The following is a 26,043-nucleotide window of genomic DNA, read 5'->3' as shown; positions in this document are numbered from 1 at the left end:
CTCTCAAAAGTTCACTTTTAAACTGCAGCAGGTTTAAAGGAGAACTTTTTAAACCTGCTGAGGTTTGAAAGGTTTACGGCTAAAGTTTAAAAGAGAAACCTTGAAACCTTTTAAAGTTCAAAACTTGGGGGAGAATTCGTCGATTCTGATAAGCAGCGAACACAGAGAGATTTGTTTCGCGCAAGGAGTGCCAAATGAGAATGCGATGCAATGAGCTGCGGATTGAATTGGATCTTAGTCGACTGGAATAGATGCCCAGAAAGAAGAAACAGATTGAAGAGCAAATTTAATTGATGCCCCTTAGCATCAATTGAATTTGCTAAGAGTGCCCCTTAGCGAATTCAACTGATGCTAAGGGGCACTCTTAGCATCAGTTGAACAGAAATCGCAATTTCCCTTCATCATAATATGCAACCAAAGAGCAACTCAATTGCAGAAGTCCGAAGGGATATCACCAGAAAACGGAGCGTATGCAACCAACGTTTATTGCAAATCTGACCGAAATATAAGTAGCGAGTTTCTACACAGGTCAGGTTTTCATGGCGTTTGTTCAAAAGTGCATGACCTATCAAGAAGCTGCGGAGAATCGTAATTCAGTATCGACGATCATTTATTAAGCAAGTTTTTTGGACTGCAAATACACTTCTTACCATCATTCAGACACGCTCCATTGCGGATTGGATTCCAACACATCACGATTTTGAAGAAAAGGGTGACGATGGATTTCCTCGTGTTGAAAACTTGTCATTCGCAATTGCGTGTGGTGTTGGAGCTCGTTTTGTTTTTCTTTGAGTGTAAAAGGACATCTCTGCGTCTGCGTGTGTGAATTCCCCAGACTAATGATAAACTTGTTTATCGTTATATTTGTTCTCATTTGGGAGATAAAACTTAGGGTCAGGTGTGTGTGCACGTGGCATGTACCTGGTTTTCCCTTCCAGTCGTTTCCGACTGTGGATGACTTCGTAGGCTTTGCTCACAAGCTATTCCTGCGAGACTTTTACAGGGTAGTTCGCTATTGCTTTCCCCAACTCCCCCAATTTTATCTTGGCTCGGAACCGGCACATGGCTGGGACGTATTCATGACTGTAATCCGTGTGGGACGGATTACAGTCATGAACGTTCCCCAGAACACGCAAACCGTCCCGTTCACGGGACGGTTTGCGTGTTCTGGGGAACGAAAAACCCGAGTTTCTGGATGAAAAATCCCCTACCTCCGTAGGAGACCGGCTAACTCACCTTTCGTCGAAAGAGACCAGGTAAAGGTTCCTCAGGTCAGTGACAGAAATCGAACCCAGGTCTTTCCGACCATCTATACTGACTGAGCTATGGAGGCCCGTCCGATATGTAAGATATGAAAGGATAGACGCATGCATCCCATTCTTCTCACGATGTGGCAAAGCGAAGTTGAGGTCTGCAATTTATGCTTTGAAATGTTTTGCGAATTTCGGGGGAAAAGTAAAAGTGTCCACTGCGGCACAGAGACTTTGCACAGAGACGACAGATCCATCTTATGATCCATGCTGCATGACAGTGGCCACGAATAACAACTTATTAAACAAAATAATCCGAATGGCCTAGTAAGCGATTTTAATCTGCGAAATTACGCGACAAGCAAAACTTTCGGCAGACGGCAATAGAGACTACGGCTGAAGATAAAACTGCAAGCATCGATATATTTCGTATAAGGGATACTCTCTGCTTGGGTCCAGGCATAATAATGGGCTGAGGAAAGAGTTTGAGCACAAACCTGAAGGATGGAGGCCATTTATTAATTCATGCGAATGAAATGCAACAAAATCGCCTTCAAAGAAGGCGGTTTTGTTGCGCAACCCACGGAAGCAGATTCTTTCTTTCGTAGCTCAGCTCATTCCTCGCTTGGCATAAAGGAAACGGACGACACCACTTGCAAGTGACTAGAAGGTTATCGAGCTTTTCTTGGGCGTTCACAGAATAGTTTCACTTTTTAATCAAAATAACGAGAGTTGACTCAGTTGAAAGATTTCAAACCGGATGAGACAAAAATTCAAATAAGCGATCTCCCATAAATTAGCCAATGTTTCCAGGATTTTCGATGCCAATGAATTAGTGGAATCTGCTCTCTCTTTCTCTGTATGCTTATCTAAAGTACGGGAGCCGTCCCTCATCGGCTAACGCTATTTCAAACCGTCTGAACGGTCAGAAAGGTCGCATTATCGCTCTACGCCTCTTTCAGTATCTTCTACTGCGGTAGCCATACATCCTTAAATTTACGGGATAGACGGGCATGGACAATCAGCGACTACAAGGGGCATCGGACCTGTCCAGAACAAGGTAAAATAGCGAAGTGCAATTACTTGACAACCAATTGCAGCATATTGATCAGTTGCTTCAAAATGGATAGATTTGTTTATCCATCCATTTAAGTTTACTCGGCTGCAGTTCCCAATACGATCTGATTCCATTGAAGTGATAAACACATGGAGTTAGTCTTTTCAAACTGAAAGAAAGTTTTGCGAGTGGATTACTGGCAACTAAAGAAAATATTTTAGAAATTTTTAGTTTGTTAAAAATATTCATCTTTTCTAGCAAAAGAAAAAACTGCAAATATTATTTTAAAACTCATTTAAATCGCTTTAATTATGGCCTGTATCCTATTCTCATTGTATTTCTTCTTCTTCCCATTAACGCGTTCCGTTTAATGGCTACGTGAGGGTCAATCACAGCTACGGTCAGAGTTAGGTAACTGCCAACTTCTGTCAACTGTTAACTCCTAATCTACCTTGAAGGTACCCGGCTATTAAGCGACCACCAGTACGGATTCCGTCGAAACCGTTCAACAGGAGATCAACTTTCATACCTCACCCACCGCTGGACAAATGCCCTGGAGAAATTTGGCGAATCCCAAGTAGTCGCACTCGATATCTCCAAAGCCTTTGACCGGATCTGGCACAAAGTTTTACTTTTGGACTGCCTCAGGACTTCTGCAGATGGATTGCCAGCTTCCTGTCTGTACGCATACTATGTGTGATGGTAGACTGCTTCCTATCCTCTCACCATCCAACTACTGCTGGGGTCCCACAAGGTTCAGTTCTCTCACCGACCCTCTTCCTTCTATATATCAATGACCTACTTCAGTTGACCTCTAACCCAGTACACAGTTTTGCAGACGACAGCACATTACACTCCTCCTCCCTTTCATTTGATAAACCCTACTCTACACAACTCACTTCAACCCACAGAACATCAATCACCGGAATTAGCTGCCCTTAATTCCGATCTCCAAGCCATCCTCCAATGGACTCAGATAACCTCGTCAACTTCAACGCTGGTAAAACCCAGTTCTGTCTTATTTCTCACAAAAAAGAACCATCCCCCCCCCCCAGCATTGTTTTCGACAACACTCAAATTCACCGACAAGACGAAATTTCTCTTCTCGGAATTACTCTGACATCAAGTCTCTCCTAGCATAAGCACATCACAACCACTGCATCCTCTGCTTCCAAAAAACTAGGTTTTCTCTTTCGCTCAAGACCCTACTTCATCTCTAAACAGCAGTTAACATTACAGAAATCTCAAATCTGCCCAGCTATTGAATACTGCTCTCACATTTGGAGAGGGGCTCCTAAAAGCTCCCTCAAAATGTTTGACTCAATATAGAGGAGAGCAGTTAGACGACTAATAAATGACCCATCCCTCACTAACTCACTCCCCCCACTTTCATATAGACGCTTGGTCTCTGCAATCTGCATATTCTATAAATACTTGCACGGGAAAGGTTCATCTGAAACAGTATCAATAATTCCCTCACCCTGTATACTAAGCCCACTGAAACACGTACAGCTGCCGTACAACATCCTTTTCACAGTACACCTTGAAACTTTCCTAATCCACTACCCATATATGGTCCTAACGTACTATAGGTTGAACAGTCAACCTCTCGTATATGGGCCCAACATAAAAAAATTTAAAAAAATGATGCGAGTATTCGCTGTCCTGTTTCTTGGTTTTGATTTGATGGACGAATTCCTCTTGTTTTTGAGAAGGAAATACTTGAGATTTGAGCCCAGGTCTTGTCTTTACAACCAGAGTACATCCTCTCTAGCTTATCTGAATTACGGAGGTCCTATTTTTCTTTTATTTAATTTCGTACAGACAAAATCTTTCATATGTGAAGCGATTCGGCTAAATCCTACTATAAACGGTGTCTCAAAATTATTTAGAAATCCTCCTTTTCGCTGAGTTTCTTCTCTGTGGCTCATCTGTCGATTCTTGCGTTGTCATCTTTCATATTGCAATTCAGTCAGGCTTTAAAAGTTTCCAAAACATGTCATTCGCTCACGGTTCAACTTTTTCGAACGTCGCTTTATCAAAAAGTTCCTCTTTGTCCATTGCTTCTCTCTGTCTGCAGAAAAGCAAATTTCCTTCATCAGTGCTTCGTCTGAATTCCAACGCGCAGATATTCAAGTTTTATGCAAGCAGATTTCTCCCCACTAACTCGCATTTTAAATATCGTGTGCATAAAATGACTAGTCGATGGTGGTGGTGGTGGCGTGAAGAACCTTCATAAATGAAGGTTTTATTTTTTCAACTACTATTTTCACACATTTTTCAACTACTATTTTCTTGTAAAAATAAATATACTTTATTTCTTCGCCGGTAATAACTTCAACCGGGAAAGCATTCTCCTTACGTCCTCCAGGGGCGAAACCCTCGATGAGTTCCCTGTATGTGCCTATATATCAACGCCACACACACGACAGCACCTCGTGTGGCAAGTGATAACGAGAAGAAAAGTAATCTGCTGATGTGTTTCTTAAAGCGTTACGATTCTGTTCATTGGGAAAACAGTATACGGAAGGCTGTTCCAAAAGATGGAGGTTAATGAAATGAATGAAGATGATGAGAAGCTGGTTCGGTGAGTTTAGCGTCGAATCGTATATGAATGCTGACCTGCAGCTGCCCAAGTTCGTACATGCTTAACGTAGAGTTGAGAAATGCTGGCGGCAGTATCCTAAAGCTGCCTTCATGAAAATTCCTATAGAAACGATGATATTATTACTATTAAGACAGACCTCCAGAGAGTTAGGAACTCATCGAGGGCGGCCATACTATTCGGAGGAGCCGTCATACCTGTTCTTGAATTCATTCACGCTACTTGTACACACAACATCCAACGGCAACCCATTCCAATCACGCAAAACTCTAAGAGAGAAAAATCTAGTACTCATCCCCTTCATAGCATTCATTCTCAATTTCCAAGGATGCCCTCTTCTCCTTTCCCCGCCCTCCATAAAGTGAAAATTTCCATTTACTGAAATTCCATAACCCTTTCGGAAGTTTGCAACTCTGAATCCCATCACTCCACTTTCTCGCATTTGCTAATGTCTGCAGCCAAAAAATTCTCAGTCGGTCTTCATAATCAGAATTCCACAATCCTGATATTCTTTTTGAAACAACTCTATTTTGCACTATATCAGAATCACCACGGAAACCAGGGACCAGACCTGCGCGCAATAGTCAAAAGGAGGTCTTATCATGGCTTGTTAAAGAGGCAAAATGACTTCCATATTTTTACATGTCAAGGTTAGTTTCAGCATTGCAATTATTCTGAGTTGCATTTGCAACCTATGCTATATGGCCCTTGAACTTCAACTTCCTATCTATTAAAAATCCAAGATCCGTAGCCTGATCAGTTTCTTTTAGCATAATCCGACCAACATAATATGACATTGGATATTTAATGTACCAAATGCATGATTTTACATTCATCAATAGTGAACCGATAGCCACATTCCCACAATTCAATTCATCCAAATCGTGCTACAAGTACTGCATATCAGCCAAATTTTTGGTTACCCTACCTATCTTTGCATCATCGGTAAATAGCTGTATGTAGTATGTCAAATCCTTTCCAATGTCATTAATGTACAGATTGAACAACAGTGGACCAAGAACTGATCCTTGAGGAACACCACTAATTACCGTTAATCTTGCAGATTCATAGCAAAATCCAAAAGTGTGATATTGTATCCATTCCCCTTGTCTGAGTGGTAACATTATTATAGAATGTGTGAGAAGTTTCTAAAACATAACTTACCCTCCAACCCTTAGCAAACCCATGCTGTTCGTTGCAAAGTAGTGATTATGTGAAGGTAGTGATGATTTGGTTGTTATTTCCCGCTTTGTCTTTCAGCATGTAACCTTTCTGAATGGACATTCATAAACTCAGCCAGTTCTCAAGTGAGTACTGCATGATCACTGTCACCAACCGGTGGCAGAATAGTTACCTCTTTAACTGAAACCTCCTGTGACACTATAATCAGGTCTAACATTCTTTGACCACGAGTTCCTTCTGTCGCATGCTGCTTGAGCAAGTTGTCCTGCAACAGCTCAATAAATTCAGTTTCATTCTTCTCATGCGATTTCTCAGCTACCCAATCAATGTTCGGATAATTAAATTCCCCCATTATGATTACTCTTGTCGCACCTGTCGTATTTATTTGGTGATGCATTTCCTCATCACTAGCAAACGATCGACCAGGTCTGTATTAACATCCCACTATGTATTTGACCTTGTTAGACTCCGCCTCACACCAGATGGCTTCAAACTCAGAGAAAGACTGTTCATGGAAAGCGATTGGAGGAAGTCATTGAGAGAAGGAGCACTTGTTAGCGAACAGCTTTCTTCTGGATACGCTAACATTTTGAGACTGTCTTTAAGCACACCCCAGATGTGAGAACAACATTCTAAGTTTGGGCAGACTTGGAGTTTATAGAAACGATCAGAAGAAAATTATTGTTCAGGAAGAAAAAGATTAGCAAGTTTTTTGGAGGATGAACGGGTGCGTTTGTGCTAGCGTTGTCTTTCCTCCGGGGAATAAGAGAGGATTCAGCATTAAAACCAGTAAAGTATTCTCGTCCTCCTTTAGATTCCAAGAAAATCCGAGTTTTAAGGTATTTTTCATAGATCTCGAAACTTTAGTCTTTGACCACAAATTATGCTGAAACCTCCCGAATTCCTTATGATTGTCGGATGGTGTTTTCTTTCGACAGTTATTCTGCACTCTCACCTACAAGAAGAGTGGGCAGGTAACACGAACATAGGAGGAAATCTTTTTAAAGAAAAAGAAATTAGTGTCGACGATGAGATTTCAAGACTTAGACAAAGAATAAAAAAGTATGTTCTGTAATCTTCTGAGGAATAAGCGATTTTATGAAGTACACTGAAGATGGAATTATGTGAAGAAGTAAAACTACTGGCGAGGAAGTAGTCAGAGAATGTTTACGGAAAAAGACTGTAATATTATTAAACCTTCAGTATTCGAAATAAAACAGACCAAATGTAAGTACATTTAGGAAAAAGAACAGAAAAGTTAAAGAGGGCAATAATTGAAAAAATGTCTTTGTCATCTAAAGTAAAATGATTTGATGGAATTATGGCAATCGAGCTCGGGAGTCAAGTTTAATGATAACTGCGCTGACATTTACTTCGAAGAAGTAGGAATTCACGCGTAGTGCACTTATTCGTGTTTATACATTGCTGTACGTCTGCACTTGAAATATCGGTCTCGCAAGGAGAGAACAGCACGTGAGCAGGATTGCGTTTTTCCGGTATCAATGGAAACTCACTTTGAAGAATAGAATTTTTTTAAATATCTTTCCTTATGTGAAATAGTCCCAAAATACGTCTGAGACTTAAACGTTTGTTTTTACTGCTTTCCAAATTTTAAAGTGCTGCCTATTCTGAGGGCTTCAGCCCAGGCTTCTGTCGCCTACCCTTAAGAATTTTACACCTTTCGAGCGCACAGGGGCAGAACCCACAGCACATTTCTGCCATGTTTAGGCAAAGACTGGGAAAGAAGAACCTATTTTGACATTTTACTTCACAAGCTAAAAGTTTCAGCTGTCGAAGAAGACTTCGTGAGTGAGGCATGTTGAATAAAAGAGGAAGAGAAGGAGCAGGTTTAGGGCTTCGTAGGTGCGCTGAATGCTGGACAGTTGCTGTTTGAATTTCAATCGACCCAACTGAAATTGGAGGAATAATGTCCATGCAGGTACCTACAGAAGAGACATCGAGCTGAAACAGTGAGTCTGTGAGAGCGAGGTTAAGGTGAGTCCATGAAAGAGGGAGAGGAGTGTAATCAGTCGAGTCGCTCTCCTCTGCACAGCACCGAGAATTTTTAGGGGGGTTTTAGGTACAAAACTAGTCCAGATTGTGTGAACAATGTTCTGAGGTTGGGAAGATTTCGGATTTCTACACACACGGTTAGAGCGGAATGTATGAAAAAAATCACCTTGAATGGGGAGAAGGATCCGTTTTTTAGAGGATGAGGAAACTATTGGTGGGGTGTATTTATGCCGAGGAAGGCTAGATTTAAATGTCGCTTGGAGGAAAGAGATCGGATGCTGTTTGGTACTTTGCGTATTACTGAAAATAGGCGAAAGTAACTTGATATAGTTTTGCGAGAAAGAAGGCAAGATTACGTTTTATTGTGTTTACATTGAAGGTGGCCAGGGATATTCTTGCTTCATCGAAGAAAGAATGCAGATAAGCATTTAAGGCACTGCTTATTGAAGATCTGAAGATTGAATTGCTCGTGTACTGCAAGATTTGTCGAATGAGTAGGGCGTGGAATGTAATGGGCTGTCAGCGAACTGTGGACGTGGTCATTGGTAAGTGCACGTCATTTATTTAAAACAGAAAGAAAGAAGGTAGGCGATGGGATCGAGCCCTTGAGCACCTCCAGAGAAGGCTAACGAGATAACCATCTAGTTTAACATACCACTCGGTAAACTTGGCTATCTAATTACAGAAAGTGGAAGTTAAAGCAAAGGATGGGTCTTTATCGAACAACCCTCGATGAGCAAACAGGATCAATTGCTCTGAAAATGAAAACAGCAAAAGAGCACACGCGCTTCTGCAAACCTTTCCTTGGAAACCGATTATATATTTGGTTTCATCCTTTATCCAAGTGTAAGCAAACAAAGTTTTCGCCTGAAGTAATTTGAGGACTGGGGCCTCATGAGACCTCAATAAAGGTCGAAACCGGTCTGGGTAGTGACTCTTTCCTTAATGCATAGAGTTATATATATCCGCAAGAAGATGTGCTTTGCATTATGGGAGATACTAAGGCAAGTGATGAGAGCTTGGTCCACCTTTACCACGAGTTGCCCCAGTTCTGCAGATACTTCAGCCGCAAACTGTTTGCTTACACTTGGATAAAGGATTAAATCCAATATATAATTAGTAGTATAGCCATTGAAAAAACTTCCATCAACTTTCCATGGAAATGGTGAAGCATTCCAACGCTGCAACGCATGATGATGATACAGGAACTGTTATTCGTATGCATTGGCAGTTATACTCAGGAAAGGACTTCAGATGTTCGTCCTGACCTCAGACTTAATTCTTGGATTGGAACGAAAAAGAACAATTTTCGAGAGAACTTCAATCTTCTCATGATAAAATCTCATCTGAAATTTTGCTCATCCATATTTGTTTCAAATGATACTTCCTTGCAAAAATTTGATTGCCACTAAATTAAGGGGTACTGGGGAAAATCAAACGAGTGGATTTTTGTCTGAGGGTGCTCTTTGAAGTTGCATCAACGCCAATCTTGAAGCTTCTTTTGCATTCCACACAACCAAATAAAAATAGCTTGAAAATTACAGGAATGATAAGAGACACGCAGGTAATAAGAAGTAAATAATTTTTTATCGTTTACTTCAGCGCATCACCCTCTGAGCAATCTTGACGTTTGGAAAACATTTCCATGTAGCTCTAATATTAAGATCAGAAAAGGCGACGCCGCTTTGTGCATAAGGGGCTGACATCCCTTTACCTGCCCGTAAGGTTACAAATTAAATGCTTACCATTGTCGATTAAAACTTGTTACTAAAAAGAATGTCTGGAAAATAACTTGTTTTAACGTATTTAGTACTAAACTCAGTAATGAGACAGAATTAGGATTGAAAATGGGAAAAAGCAAGAATGCAATAAAGTAAAGTAAAACGAAAGAACAAAAAAAAGAGGAATCATAGATAGTTTACACTATACATGGTCGACCAGGAGGAATGACCGCGTACTGACCGTTTTAAAAAAATCGTCATCAGATTATGAAAGATGAAAGCAGAAAATAAGTTATAACCTTGTCTTGAGGCTGTTGAGTAACTCATCTTAGGTATAACTGTCACGTGCTATGTCAAGTGATAAGGAAATGGTGAAAAGATCTCGGAATACTTATTTGCTGTCGTTTTCATGAAAATCAACGATAGCGATCTTTTCAATATCCGGGATGTATTTTAATTTTATGACATGCAACGATGCTTCAGTGGTTGCGTTTTCTGCTTTGTTGTTCGATATAAACACTCAGGCATGGGGATATTGAAATCACAGTCATGCTCAAATAAATGTTATTTCAAGGACCGGATCAGTGTACCTGGAAAATCAGCGGGCTGACAGTGTTTAATTTGTAAACAACATTATGCAATAATAGGCGTAAGATGGCGTTATTGTAGCGTTATGAATTTTGTAAGTTTTGTAGGCTTTAAATAAAACTCTCTCTCTATGTTCACCGGATATCTACAGATGCCGTATGGTCACTCCGATGCTCGGTGATGTTCCACACCAGGCCTCGCCATGTATAGTAGTCCTGTTGTTTGCTTTACTGGAGGCCTGAACTCTCTGAAGATCAGTTACCCCACACACAATCCATCCAAATCATTGATGGTCTACACGTTCCTCTTTTTCCAGGAACTTTACCTTCTATTACTGTTCTGAGAAGTCCCCCCTTCCATCCTTTCCATGTGTCTAAAATATTTTAACTTTCTTCTGTCAATATCCTTAAGGAGCCTTAAAGTTATTTAAAGTTATTCTAATCTTTTCTAACACCCATTCATTTGTACACCTTTCAGTATCTGATATCCTCAACAGCCTTCTGTAACACCACATCTCAAAAACAGATATCAGACTTCTTCTAGTTCCAAGTCTCACATCCATAAGTCGCTGTTGGAAAAACAACTGCATCCAAAATCCTCAACTTTGTTTCCATGGAGATAGATCCATCCTTCGAGATATTAGGCGAGTCTCTGACTGTTGTTTTAGCCATTCTTAACCTTTTTCTGACGTCTTCTGAACCACAATTCTTCACATTAATAATGGATCCCAGATACTCAGACTTGCTGACTCCCTCAATTCTTTCTCCATTAAGGTACACTTGTTTCTCAAGAGCTTCCCCGTTTGTATTTCCTTTGGGAATCATAATTTTTTTCTTGCTAGGATTGAATTGAAATCCTCTGGCATTACTGATCTTGTTAACTTTGTCAAGATTTTTTCCTAGTTCTTCCTTGTCATTACAGGGGAGTACTGTATCATCAGCATACCTCAGATTACTGATCAATCAACCTTCTATCCTAATTCCTGTCTTGAGCTCATCCAATGCTTCACGCATGATGTCCTCCGCATATATACTAAACAAGTGAGGAGAAAGTAGACATCCTTGCCTAACTCCCTTTCGATACCTGAAGCCAATCAGTCAATCCAACACCTGTTTGGTATATAAATTGGCTATCAACCTGATAGTGTGTTGAGGAAAACCCATTATTTTTTATTACTTCCTACAATTTCATATGCTGAACACAGTCAAAAGCTTTAGAGTAGTCCAAGAAACACATTACCAGAGGGAATGTGAATTCTTTATATTTTTCTAAGATCTGTCTATGGCAAAGGATGTGATCTCTGGTGCCCTTACCTTTCCTAAAATCTGCTTGTCCCTCGGGCATCTCTACCTCAACTTTGGCCTCAATCCTATTTAGCATGATCTTCAGTAAAATTTTGCTTGCATGAGATATTAAACTAGTAGTTCTATAGTTCTTATCTTCTTTCTTAAGTAGTGGTATGAAAACCGACTTCTTCCAGTCTCTAGGCCATGATCCTGTCTCCCATATCCTTGTAATCAATCTATGAAACACTCTTAAACCTCCATCCTCTGTGGCCTTAATTAACTCTGCAGGGATTTCATCTGCCCCTGGGGCCTTATTGCTGTTGAGCTACTTAACTGCTCTTTCAACTTCGTGCCTAAGTGGAGGAGGTTCCAAATCAAAATTTTCCTGGTGAGAGGGCTCCTCCACATTTTCTTTATCCACGCTACCGTACAGTTCCTCACAGTATTCTTTCCATCTGTTTTTGATTTCCAACTCCTCTGTTAGTAATGCTCCATTCCTGTCTTTGACGACATTCAATTTGGGCTTAAACTTGTGCTTTAAGTCACGAACTAAATAAAACATCCTTAAATTTGTTTTTTTAAAATTGTTTACATAATTTTAAATAAAACAATAAATAAAAATAGTTTGAAAATAAACAGGCATATCAACACACAAGCTATGAATGTTTATAGATGCTGATCACCAACCGCTGCACTAAACAAAGAAATTACATGCTTGAAAGAGATCTTTCGCCAGTAGTATCCTCAGTTCTTGGTCCATGCTCTTTATTGAGCCCAAATAAAGCCCACACATTCCTCGGGATTTTCAGGTAGGCTTCTTCATTCCATGTTCTTATTTTAATATTAAATTTAATCAGCAATAATAAACATTAAATTTGTACTTAAATTTAGGGGATATTAAATCCCACATAGTTTTAAAACCGAATAAGAAACTCAAAGATTGGAATCAGAGAGTTTCTTGTCGAATATAGTAAACTATAAAGTATCGGCGATACTAGCGTTAGCCAATGCAAGTGATCCTAGTACATAGTACATTACCGGGCAACTCGTTGCAATTTTTGCAACGAGTTGTTGGTAAAAGGCTCAGCCCCTTATGCATAAAGCTTAGGCCTTTTCTTCCATAACTTTGCAAGTTTGTTTCATTACTTTCAGTTATTAATGGTAGCTGCCATTCTGCACGGAAATATTACTTGTGTTCTATAATAGAACGTAATTAGAGTTGTGTTTGTATACAGTAACAATCAATTTTTCAAGGGCAAAATACAGTAAGTCACTGAAATGCTTCTTCGACTCCCTCCCACACTGCAAACTGTTGATTTTTGTAAATGGCGATTTTTTTTCTTTTTCTCTTCCCGAGCATTTCTTACAGTTCGATGTATCACAAGCAGCCAACGAGGAAATATGAAAAGGAAAATATCGCTGATTTTCTAAGGCCAGCTGGCTACAGGACGGAACTCTGGAGGCTTTCCAGAATCTTGTATATCCGAGTGGTAGCGAGGGCAGACAAGATAATTCCTTTGGGGTTTAACTGTAGCAACAGTATCATCGCAATCCCGCAATTCAGTGTTGTAACTTGAGAGAGCATTGCTGGGTAGGTCACTGAAAAATAGAAAAAAGAATTCAGGTGAGTAAAAGTAGAGAAAAAAAGTACATATACACAGTATACAAAAGTATAAGTATATATATATAAATGTTTCCAGCATTTTTGCGGTTGGTTTGGCTTCTAGTGGCAATCACATTGAGAGAGAGAGAGAGAGAGAGAGAGAGAGAGAGAGAGAGAGAGAGAGAAAAATCAATATCGGCTGAGACTCAGTGGTACTAGGAATCCTCATCTCTATTATGTCGATAGATATGAGGATAATATTCTATCTCACAACTTCCTCTTTTGTCAGCAATCCTTGTATGGAAGCAACTGCAGTGGCATTTACACTGGCAGGAAAGAAAGCGAGGGTCGTCACAGATTTCGAGGAAGTTGCTGTTGAAAATGAATCGCACATTCCTTGAAATGTCCATTTTTTTTTTTTTTTTCTGCCACAAAAGTGTTTGCGCTTTCAGTGAGTGACTGGAGGCCTTCGCCACGAGTTGCCTTGGCATTCCACGAAATAAATTTCAAAGTATGTTAACCTTTTACTTTTGGTTTTTATTAAATATTCACTGGCTCTATAGAGAATACTATTCGAAATGTACCACGATGTCTTTTCTTGAATGATTTCGAAAACCTAATGTAAGCTGTTCTACATCTGCGGAAAGTAGAGTATAACAGCAGTAAAAAAAAGTTGCTTTTGTGCAGCGTAAATCGCTGTGATGTCAAAATGCATCATAAGCGGCACGAACGATAGTTTACAGTCGATGAAACCGATGCGATTTCAACCTGCAGCCTGATGACTGGAATGCAGGTACACACGCCAACAGATCGATTCCACACGTAATTAAAATAAAAATAAAATGAAAGCCAACGTACGCAGAATATGTGCGTTGGCCTTTTATTTTTGTCTTTTACTAAAATATCTCAGGGGCTTGAGAATAAGACCCCGAAATGTTGTTTTTCTGCAAACGAAATCTTCAGACTTCTGCGAGGAACAAGTGACGCGACCAAGTCGTGGCGATGGCTACAATGCTGTGAATCGTGGAGGATGGAATACAGGAGTTTGTTTGTTTTTTTTCTATCATTATTTGCTTTTAACTTTTAATTAGCGTAAATTCCAAGTTCTGCACATAAATAACAGTCCATGGTTGAAAAAAAAAATGATGATGCACTGCACTTCGTGATTTTAAAATTTCCAAAATACGAAACATGATTAATTTAAATCCAATAAATACTGGTAGCGTTAGAAAACATACACACCTCCTTATTAAAAATAAAAAAATAAATTAAATCACTGTTTTTTGACGCCTCCAAGGACTCTTCGTGGGAAAGCACACTTACCCTACCCTACTTAATCCACCATCTTCATACCCACTGCGCCATCTACTGTCCACTAATAGCATTTTGCGTAGTACGGCTTACTCACTGACCTTCGCTTGAAAAAGCCTATAATTTCTCTCGTCACGACGAGGATCGAACTTCGTTGTTTTCCGATTAAGGGTGTATTTTCCTGTCGGTCTTTCAGCTACGTTAAGAAGGCTCTTATACTATTGTACAGATTTTGTTTCAATACTGCAGACTCGTACGTATTTAGATGTCTCATCTTTATTCATTTAATTAATTCTGAAAAGATTTTGTTAAATGTGAAGAAAGATAATTTTGCTTTCGTTTGTGTGAATATGGGGGAATGGCGATCGCTTTATTATATATAAAACTGCGCATATAATTTCGGCCAATCACGACCTTCTGCAACCCAATGAGAACTCCTTGGAGTAACTTTTGGCAATCTGACGAAAAACGGCTCCTCACGTCTGCATTAACCAACGTCGTGTTCAATCTCAGTTTTAGATTCGCCTATTCTTAATTTTTCTATTCCCTTTGGATAAGGTTTTCCTTTTTTTTTTTGTTAATTAAGTGTTTAATGAGGAAGGAATTCAAAACTTAAGTGGACCGCTTAGGCCTTCGGCATTGAGAAATGAAGCTCAGAAGAAAAGGTAAAGCGAAATATTTTTTCTTTTTCTATGGAGAAAACTTCTCAGCCAGGACGCAACTCATGGAAGGCTTAACGGGTGGTACTGACGACACCTGTTGAAGAAAGAAATATCAAAAAGGACTTTCCGATTTTTTTGAAAATTTCTATTCGTCTTGGAAATGGAAAAGCATTATTTTCCGCGCCATGTCAGAAACAGGCAGCTCATCGTAATAAATAATTAACTTACCCTTTATTGTTTTAGTATTATTCCAGGTGCTCTCAGAGTCATCTTGCAGAATTCGTATCCTTCCTCGCTTAAAAGAATAAAACGTAGATGGAAGAATTAATGGAATTCTCGAATGCGTTAGAAGCCGCGTGCATTCTGCTCACCGCTTTGTTTGCTTTGCAGCAGGAAGAAGCCTGCCGCATGCATGGGGAGACAGACTAATTCTGCTTCCGGTGGAAAACATACGGCACAAATTTTCCTCTGGCGGTGCGACGGATGTCGAACCCAGATTTTTCGCTAACCTTCACTGCCGACTTCGCTAGAGACGTCGCCTCACTTGAGAGAAATGCAGTCTCTTATTTCCTTCGAGGTCACTTATAAAAGCGCATTAAACCGAGGTCGCCTTAGAGAAACCTTAAATAGTTCAGAATCGCAGAGAGACACGAGTAACGTTTAAATAAGACTCAAAGAGGCGATGATTTATTACGGCGATGGAGTCACTTTGATGTTTGAATTTTAAAATGTTTCGGCGGATAACTGGGAGATTCTCTCCACGCCAGGTCATATTTTTATTTTGAGTTGGAACTGAATTTGTTATCTGATTACAAAAGACAATTTGTAACAAGCGCTTCCTATCTTTCTAAGTGTGAAGTTTTCCATATGGAATTCGCCGATCACACGTCAATGGGAAATAAAGCAAAGCACAGAATGGCAGCGCGTGTCGCTATCTGTATGACAAAACATGGCTATTGATTATTTGATCAACCTACGGGGTCTGTCGACATTGCAAGCCTCACCTGATGAAATGGCTGTCTTCACGATTGCGTGCACCTAAACACACACACACACACACACACACACACACACACACACACACACACACACACACACACACACACACACACACACACACACACACACACACACACACACAGAGAGAGAGAGAGAGAGAGAGAGAGAGAGTGCCTTCTCTGCATTCTAAACCGGACATCAACTAAGCATCATTAACAACAAAGAGCGCTTTCATTTGAATGACGAAGGAAGCCCGTGTCGCAAGTAAAACGCAACAAATGAAGAAACGAATATCCGTCAATTAGAAAGTTATTCTCTCGGCATTTATCTGAATTGCTTGCTATTAAATTATTTATCGGAAGACTCATTTTGGAATGATTTTTGTTTTATGCCATTCTGTTCAACATCCACTTCGTTGTGAGACGATCTGTTTCGCAGTGAATCCGCTTGAGCTGAATTCAGAATAGCAAACGCTCACAAAAGTCTGCGTTTGCAACAGAACTACTAACGGAATGGGGGTGGCGCTAATTATTGAACAACTACTTTTGTTATTCGCGAAGTTTTTGAAAGGACAGTTTGGCACCACACTTCAATATCTGCGCGTCCTTGCTTGAAATGGAGACAGGAGAAACGATACGGGACGGCGAAAGTGCACGTGCCAGAAGATTTTCTGAAGCACGAAGATTAAGGATGGAAGAGAGAGAAAGGGAAAAATCGGAAGTGACAAAAAGAGATGAGGACACGAAAAAGAGGAAAGTAGCAGACGCGAGAAAGTGAAATGAAAATGAGCGAGCAATGTGAGAAAGAGTGAGGACTAAGAGTATAATGGACATAATCTATGGGGCTTATGCTAGGAAGTCCTTCCCTGGGAGAACAGCAGCTAAAGATAACGATGGCAATGAAAAGAGGAGAAGAGCGGAATAACACAAATGTGTGGTTTTAAAGACGCAAATGTCTGAAGTGCATTTGATGGCAGAAGAGACGCACGAAAGAGTTCTCTGAACAAGTGCGAAAGTTGGAGTAGGGGAAACTAAAATCGTTGGATTGAAGGGGAGCAGAGATGGCTCGTGTGGAAAAGCTAGCCCAGGAGAGGGTGCATCATTGAATAGAGTTGCAGAAGTCAACGCGTGCGCACTAGCACGTCTACACGAGGCAGTGCACTACCTGTTCCGTCTGCTAATGTCAGGAGTGTCACAAATAAAGGGAACGAGTGTTAATTGACACGGTCTGTTCCAAGGTAATATTTAATGACGCATGCCGGCTGAAGATGATGTCCTGAAAGGAACAGAAGTGGAGAGGAAGATGCGGGGAAGTGGAGTGTTACTCATGGTAACTGACAAGTTGCGCCTTTTCAGGGCAGACAAAATGACACTGACGGTCTCGAGAGAGTACGGTGTAAGATGAAAGCGGGCAGGACCAGATATTGAGTAAGAAAGTTGCTGTACGCCACGTAGAAGGTGGTGATGCGGTAGGAAATGTTTGTAAGAAAATTGGCTTGATAAGTGGAACGCTAGTGATCATCACGGAAGCTCAAATACGTATTCAATCTTATTACTGAAGTAGAGTAATAAGGTAATTCATTTTTGGAATTCTTGAGGGCCAAATGTCTTATAGAGCATACAGCGGAGAGCGAATGACGAAAAACCGTTTGGTATTTCCTTTAGCCTGTGACTGGCGTGAATTTTTTCCCTTCCGTTTGGTGAGAGTTGCCTTTGGGACGGCATAAGCATGCGAAATTCTTAAAGAGAAAGAAGCTTACATGGATTTGTAAGGCAGATGATTCTAACCGTCTCCGAGACTGGTCAGAAAAATTGGAATTTGAGACACGTACTAAATTCGAGAGACAATCGCAAGGAATTCCAGTTCGTTATGGGCTGGCAGGAGGGTGGAACGAACGAACTGCCTGATGAAAGAGGTCGTCGATTTATTTAATGAATACTTTATTGGGTATTTCGCTCTGGAGGAACAGATTTGCTCTTCGGGTGACCGGAAGGGTTGGAGGATTAGAGGTGGATGGATTTAGAATAACGAGTACACCGGATAGCAAGGCGGCGGGACTGGATGGGATTTCGAAACGTAGGAGCTAACAATTGGCTGTTAGTGCCTATGTTACTACCCCACCGCCACCACCCTCGTACGATTATCGTACGAAAGTGTTGTGGTAAAATGGATGCGTGGATCTGCAGACGAGCGTCTGGGTGTTAGAATTTCGGGAAGACGTGCAAGAGTTCAAGATCATATACCGGCAGACAGGGTAACATTATCTGTGCAGGGCATCGCAGGCTTTTTACGGGTTGTTCTTGTTTCGGTAATCTTTTTTTTTTTTTTTACAATAAAGTAACAAGAGTAGCCAATGAGAGCAATGCATGCGCTGTAATTTTCCTGTGATTTGAAAAAGCATTTGACAGGTTGTCACACTACAAAGTTAATATTTGAGTTGTAACGTATGGCTTTAAATGTTCGATAGGTGAAGTGGATTGACAATCGGCTGTATGACGGATATTAGAGTGGTGTTGGGGAAGAGGTATCAGGGCGAAGGAAAGAAAGGTGTCATAGGGTTCGATACTTGGATAATTACTGTTTATCTTTTATCTTGATGGTAATTTCGCTAGACTGCAACTAGATATCTGCTTGTTTTTCGGTGAACTGAATATAGAGAAGGTGACTAAGTGTAATGCTGAGGCAGAGGCGCTTCAGGAAGACCTGAATAGCTGGAAATTTTGGCAAAGGAGCGGAGGTTTACAGGTGAAATGAAGCATACTATATTTGTGGAATTGCAATGGAGGAGCGGAGAGGAAAGGAATCTTGGGATTGCTGTATTGTGGAAAATGCAAAATTCAAGGGACATATTGCAAAGGGGGTAAAGATAACTCCCAGAATCGCTACATTCTTAAGAAGGGTTGATCAGCAGACATAAAGTGATGAGGTTCCATTGTGAAAGGTTCTGATCAGATCACACATCTGGAATACTGTGGTCAGATCTGTTCGCTGGGATTCGAAGTGGATGAAGAAATTTTGGAAGGGGTGCAGAGAATGCTTTCTGGAATGTTAGATACGAGGGTAGGTTGAAGATCTACCCTCAGTTTGGTGGATAGAAGGCGAAGTGGTATGGTGGAAGCATTTAAGGGATAGAATTTTCCGGGTGGATATCGGAGAGGTTTCTCAAATGGTGGAAGGGGATAATGACTGTCCCTTTGCGCAACTTCCAGGACTGGAAGTTGCGCGACGGAGTGTGGTGAATAAGAGAATTTTAAAGTGAAGAGTGGCGTGTGAGTGAGTGGAATTCCTTGCTTAAATGTGTTGTCGATGCCGGAGTGTGAACGAGTTCAAAGTTCAGATATGCATGCTGTGGTAGAGTGGCCCTTCCGTGATGAGTCTGAGAACTCTTTTATAGAAGCTTGTTGTAATCAAAATCTTCTCCTTCGATGAGTCTTTCCACAAGAGAGTTTCATTATGAAAATATGAGTAATTTCATTGAATGTCATCTCCTTGATTTAGTGTCGATAAGAAACTCTATCTGCATAGTTAATTACTGTTTGTGAGAAAGAAACTTATAAATTTTCCTATATGCAATGCAAATTGTGGTGTGCGCGTGCTCTTTGTTCTAGCTAAGGGGGAAATCTTTCCACGCACCACGCAACTATATTAAAAGCGTTCAATGAAATAATATTCGGATTCTTCATTCCATTAAACACTGCACTGGAAGACTACTTGTGATTAAACAACGTTTATTTATGTATTTAAACGAAAACATTAATACCAATAACGGACGTCATATGCAAGTGAGGTGACTGTAGGTCGTGTAAAATGGTCCTCCCAACAGTCATGTGATTTGTGCGTTGATTTCAATAACGTTTTTAGCCAACACTAATGGCTTTGGATTACCTTCACTGGCGTTTTACTTTTTTCATATTCTCATGTTTGGTTTTTCCATTCTGTCAGTCTAAATATGGACACGTTACATACTTGTTATTTTACCACTTAATTCCAATTAATGTTAATAACAACAAACATAAACTAGCCCGGCAGCAGACGCTATTGACAGGCATAGCACATACTCTCCCTGTATGTTAGGTTCGTTAGTTACTTCAGCAGTAATTGGCAACGAAACCACACGTTTCATTCACGTACGCAATCATTTGTTTTCTAAGTTGAAAAAAAAAACAACAAACAAACTGCAATTTTCTTGATGCCTCATCCCGAAACCTCACTTCAGTATTTTTACGTCTTGTTTAAATCTCTACTACAGGATTCGTTCCATGATCCGTGGGATGCAGTTGTTTGGAAGATCGGTCGAAACAAGCACAAAATAGAAAATATCGTTTCGGTAATAAGTTGACCTTCGAGTACGACGGTACTTTGGATGCCTCCGATTTTATATGATTTTTTGGACTGTCAGGGTGAAGTGATTGTAATGCTGCTGATGTTATTCTGAACTGCAAAATATCAGATGAAACAGAAGAGAGAACGTGTGAGAAAGTACGATTATACACGAGAACTTTACGCTCTGATTAAGAATTGCGCAACGCATTTCAAGATCTTGAGAACCTTAATATCGTACCGACGTTGATTGTCCGGCTACTCCTTCTGGATATCTAACATGCACCTGAAGATTTGCGGATGAATTTGAATGAGCTCTCTGAAGACAAGAAGTAGAAACCTCTTCAAATGTGGAAAACTGCATCCCAGTAACAAATGAGGGGGGGGGGGGATTCAGTACGCTCGTTTCTCATCTTTTAACGCGATCTGTTGTGGCGATTCAAATCAGAAAAGCGAAGAGCAGCCTGCGATTTACAGATGAGAGTGGCTTACTCAGACGACCAACTGAATCCGAAGAATCAATTGATTTGATCTGAACATTCGCGACAAAAAGAGAAAGGTCATTCGAGTGTGTTCGCTTCTATTCCTCCCCCCCCCTTTTTTTTTCACTTTGGTGGTTATGAAAAATGGCGTCAAATGAATTTAAGTATGAATGTTTCAAGTCAGTTTTATTTCGGTGGATTTAAATTTTATCCTTTTTTCATTTTATGCATTATCGCATTTCGTAGCAATGACTTCCCGTAAATTAAACAAATTTCTACCGACCGGTTATGAATGAAATTACTATTTACGGGAAACGGGTAAATGACACAAAAACCTGTTCACTCATTGTCTCGTTTAGATTGATTTGGCGCCTCGCAAATGAAAACTGAATAAATTGTGAAAAGGAAAACTGAATAAATCGCTCGTGAATAGCAAAAAGAAGTTATTTTCTACTTCTGGGAGGCGATGGAGCATGATCCCTGTACGTGTCCTCCCTTCTGTAGGATAGCAGCAGTGCGATTTGAGTGGACCCTCAAACAAATACCGCAGTATAAAAGATTACTTTTTTCTTCTTTTATTAAATTTGAGGGATGAACTTGAGATCGCGGGCGTTAAAGACATCCTCGTTTACAAACCATGTACCGAATCTCCGTAGAAAGAACGCTCGACACAAGATCTTGCGAAGCATCCGTATAATCCTGCAGTCCGAAGACCATCGGGCGCGTTAGCGTTGATCCGAACTGAAAATGTTTCTCCCGTCTGAAAGTTTACTCGGTCGCTTTTCGCTCAGACAAACACCTTTTGGTTCAGGTAGCGCGAGACACCCACGAACACAATCAGCACACACACACAAAGATTCTTTCCTTAATTCCGAGTGTTTGCCAAGAGGAAGAGAATCTGATGTTCGAAGAAATCTTACATCTCTGTCTCCGGACTAAAGTAAACAAGAACTTGTGCTAAGATTTCATTCTTAATCTTGACGGGTGAGGGCTCTGAAATGCAGCCGCACACACGAGGAAGGAATGCTGGATTTTGTTTGCGCGGCTGTTCGAAGGAAGATCAGTCCCTTTTAATCCCTTATTTTTCTTCGACCGAGCAGCGTGCTGCGAAGAGATAAGTTTCCCTCTCCTCCTCACACGCACCGACAGAATCCGCTCCCCCCCACCCCACTCTATAAACAGTTATCGTCCATCTGTTCGTCCATTTCAGATGTGTTTTGTCCATTAGATAGTTCAAATACAATAAACATTTCTGGCGTCACTTCATCGAAACGCCCCTCACTCGGTGTTTAAAATGCGCAGCAAAATCCCAGCGCGAGACGAACTCCCGCCGTGCCTACAAAAGTGGCTCTCGTTCTCTGACTTTCGGAACACTTCCTCGAATCATTTTTTCTTTGCTGCAAGAAAAGCCCAGCCTGGAATAAAACAGCTGCGAGTCGAACCCTTTCGCGTTATACTCCGAAAGTTTGGGTGCACACTTGATTTCCTCCCTCTTTTGATGCACCGCTATTAACGGTGCATCAAAACACGATCGGGTTCATCTGGGAGAGTGGAATATTTCACCTTCCACAGAAGTAAGTCTCGGATTTCTGATGAATAAAAGCGAATTGTTTCTTAGTAAGAAACACTTTGCTAGTTTGTAAGTAGAATCTGTGTGCTTGCGTGGAATTTATGGAATTTAACGCTACTCGTTAAATTCCGTAAGCTGAATTTATGAGCATCATCTGCTAAACGCGTGCGCACTTTCAAAATTTAATTGCAAAATTGAGAAAAATTTCATCGAGATTAAACACGATTTTCTTATATGAATCCCACCCACGAGATTGTAAAACTCACTATAATCAGAAAACTCTGCCCCGGAGACCAAAGGCGGACACCTTCAAGGTACTTCGGCCTTCGGTAAGGGGGGTATAATGGTCTGACACCGAAGATGGAATCCATTAACGCAGATTTAACGATCCGTGTCGTAGTCATTTCTTAGTGGATACGTGACAAAATTCAACTGTAACAATTCCTGCTGGAGGAGTATCCATTTCCAACAAGCCGTCACTGGATTACGATTGTCTTAGAAGTGGCGTTCCCTCAACGTTCATTGGCGGATTCGCGCCCGGGACTGTTGGTCGAATCAATGAGATCAGTTTGGAAACTTGCTCAAAGAAAATTTCAAGACATTTTCCCTAATTTTTATCTTTTCGCTGTCATATAAAACTAGCTTAAATTCCCATTCACAATATTTGTTTCGATTTCCTGAACACATTTTAATTCGCATTTAAAATATCGCTCACATATTTTCATTAAAACTCTGAGCATCGTACATACCATCCGGCATAAGAAATGAAGCATATTTTAAATCTCGTGGTCCTGAACGGATTAGCACGTACACGTCATACATTTTTTCCCGTAGCCACGTGGCTTGAAAACTAAAAAAGATTTTGTAAGTGATGGAAAGTTTACGAAAATGCAACCGTCTTCGTGAGTTGCTTTAAGCGGACCGACAAAGTGAACCCATCTTTAGTTTCAAACGTGTTTTTAGCTACTTGGCTGAAAGTGTTCACTAATGAAAGTCAATTACTTTTTCTTTTAATCAGGTTTTCTACATTTTTTTTCACTGTTAAGCTTTCCAAAGAAACTGAGGGAGGAAACAAGCAGCAACTCTTCAGAAGTTGGAGAATTCTTCTTATAAGAATGTAGTTCCAATAAAGAAGGAATTTTTAATAATTCATTTAATTTCTTAATGAAGTGAACATGAAACTTAGGTTTCAGCGATGTTAAAGGAAGATACTTTCTTATGCCAGCTCGAGAAATTTCACTTCTCCCACGGAAATGAATGCAAAAAAGGGTAAAAAAAGTTTGGGAAGAATGATTAGGAGATGGATTTAAGATCGCTTTAAGCAATCGCGTCTGTTTCTAAATGCAGCATTCCAACCTACGATCGATGAATGCGTTACATTTTTGGAAAGTTTAAGAAAACCCCGAGAAGGCTATTCTGAATGGTGGTTTTCTGGAGAGAGAGAGAGAGAGAGAGACGGAAAACAAACTTCCGCCGCTCATATATTGATAAAGCGCAGTTCTGTTTGGCCAGGTAAATCCTAAACTGACAAGTGCTTCTGAATGAATTAAACACCGATTTTGCTTCGAAATGCTGGACCGAAATCTTGAAGAGGCTTGAAAAAAAGTTCCATTGGTTATTTTATCGATCAGGATTTCCCGATTTTCACAGTACTGATAGTAATATACGACTCGTTAAAACGTTACGTGAGTGGGACTCACATAAACGAAATATAAATAAACAAACGGACACACACACACGAGTCAAATCATCTTCTTCCGGTAAAATCGAAATAGCGAGGGTCAAAATCAAGCGATGTAATTTTTAAAACTTCTGCACGCTCATTTCCAAATTCTTTTGGAACTGCTTTTAAATTTTTTCTCGCGTCGTTTCTGGTGTAATCATTAACTCCTACTTCCTGTTTAGACAGCGTCGTTCTCTTCTTCTTCCGGTGCAAAGGACCCAGTTAGAGGATGCCAGGAAGTGGCGACCACGAAAGCTCCTTTCGTTCGTTCTCCATACATTAGCAATAATAATGGAAGCAGATCATCCGAGCAACCTGCTTTTGTCGGTTTACTTTCATCCCAAAATAAAAGAAAAAATGCGGAGAGTGTTAGTTTGGTGCGCGTGCATTCTTGAAGTAAAGTCCGGGGCTTGGACAGAGAATAGACTTAGGGACGTGGGTTTGCTGTTATATTGTGTTTCTATGCAACGTTTTTGGCTAATTTGATATACGTCTATAAAAAAAAAAAAAAAACGCGATATTCTTGCGAATACGGAAGAATATCGCATTTACTCAGTGCAATCGTAAAAAGAGAAAAAAAATCTCGCTAATCGATTTCGCATATCTGTCGATTATCTTCCTGCATCCACAGACAGATCACCTTTGTGGTGATCTGTCTGTGGTGATCTTAATTCTGCCGTGCACAACAAAGTTCCCAATTACTGCCTCTTTTCATACGCTTACGGAGAAAACACAAAATGGAGAACGTTTGAGGTGAAGAATGCTTCACGTTCCGCTTAAATAAAGTCATAGGAAATCGCACGTGAAGACCAGAGTGGGTTCCAAACGTTTTTGATCGCGAACCCCCAAGACAGAAAAAATAAATAGCGCGTACTCCCAATTGATTGAGCAAAAATCGATTGTAATAAGTATTATAAAAGGAAATATGCCTTGTATCATCATATAATCATTAAAAACGTAAATATATTTACACATTATTTTTATTATTAACAGCTTACAAACATATTTATTACAATATTTAATGTGAACAATGGCCTTGCATTTCTTTCATAATTTCTTGAAATTCTGGTTTGATGGCTTCTGATACTGCGATACGAGAGTCTGGTTCCAAGTTTAATTTATTTCGATATTTGGTTTTAATACCTCTCATTGCAGGAAATGATACCTCACATAAATAAGTAGAACCAAACGGTAGGAGTGCATCATTTGCTCATGGCACAATACACATGTAGGACGAGGTTCACTGTCGACTATCGTCGATGTAAATCCCCATTTCAAGTAGTCTTCTTGATCATTTCGACCTTTCTTGGGCAAGGTTTTGTTAAGTTTTAGATTAATTTTTTTATCACTTAATTTGACTGATAACGAACTTGTTTGAATAGAAGAATCAATCCTATCTTTTCCTTGTTGTTCGTCTGATGTAGAAGTACTACCATAATTATCTTCGATTCGCAGTTTCTTCGGAGGAAACTGTTTTAACCATTTATCCATTTTGTGAAGGTTCATTTGTAAAATTTAAATATAATTCATTTACTATTGATAATATCAAACACGTTTAAAAAATATAAGCAATTTTGGTAATATTTATTCACTATTTCTAGTGTAAACGTAAAAGTAAGCACAAAAAGGCGTTGGAATTGCACAGAAACAATATATGCTAAAAAATCGTTA

General features: G+C 40.1%; 1 long non-coding RNA gene across 1 annotated transcript in view; it reads right to left on the bottom strand.

The window, feature by feature from the left end:
* Positions 1-12,964: 12,964 nt before the first annotated feature.
* The window catches only part of LOC150092474 (uncharacterized), a 28,018-nt gene continuing 14,939 nt past the window's right edge, over positions 12,965-26,043 (bottom strand). Inside the window, exon 2 of the long non-coding RNA XR_016550511.1 lies at positions 12,965-13,301. This is a non-coding gene — a long non-coding RNA (uncharacterized LOC150092474). The remainder of the gene's footprint in view (positions 13,302-26,043) is intronic.

The sequence above is a fragment of the Typopeltis vanoorti genome, chromosome 25 (genome assembly GCF_054136105.1).
Source record: "Typopeltis vanoorti isolate ZY-2024b chromosome 25, IOZ_Tvanoo_1.0, whole genome shotgun sequence".
Taxonomy (NCBI): domain Eukaryota; kingdom Metazoa; phylum Arthropoda; class Arachnida; order Uropygi; family Thelyphonidae; genus Typopeltis; species Typopeltis vanoorti.
This window is presented reverse-complemented; position numbering and strand designations above follow the sequence as displayed.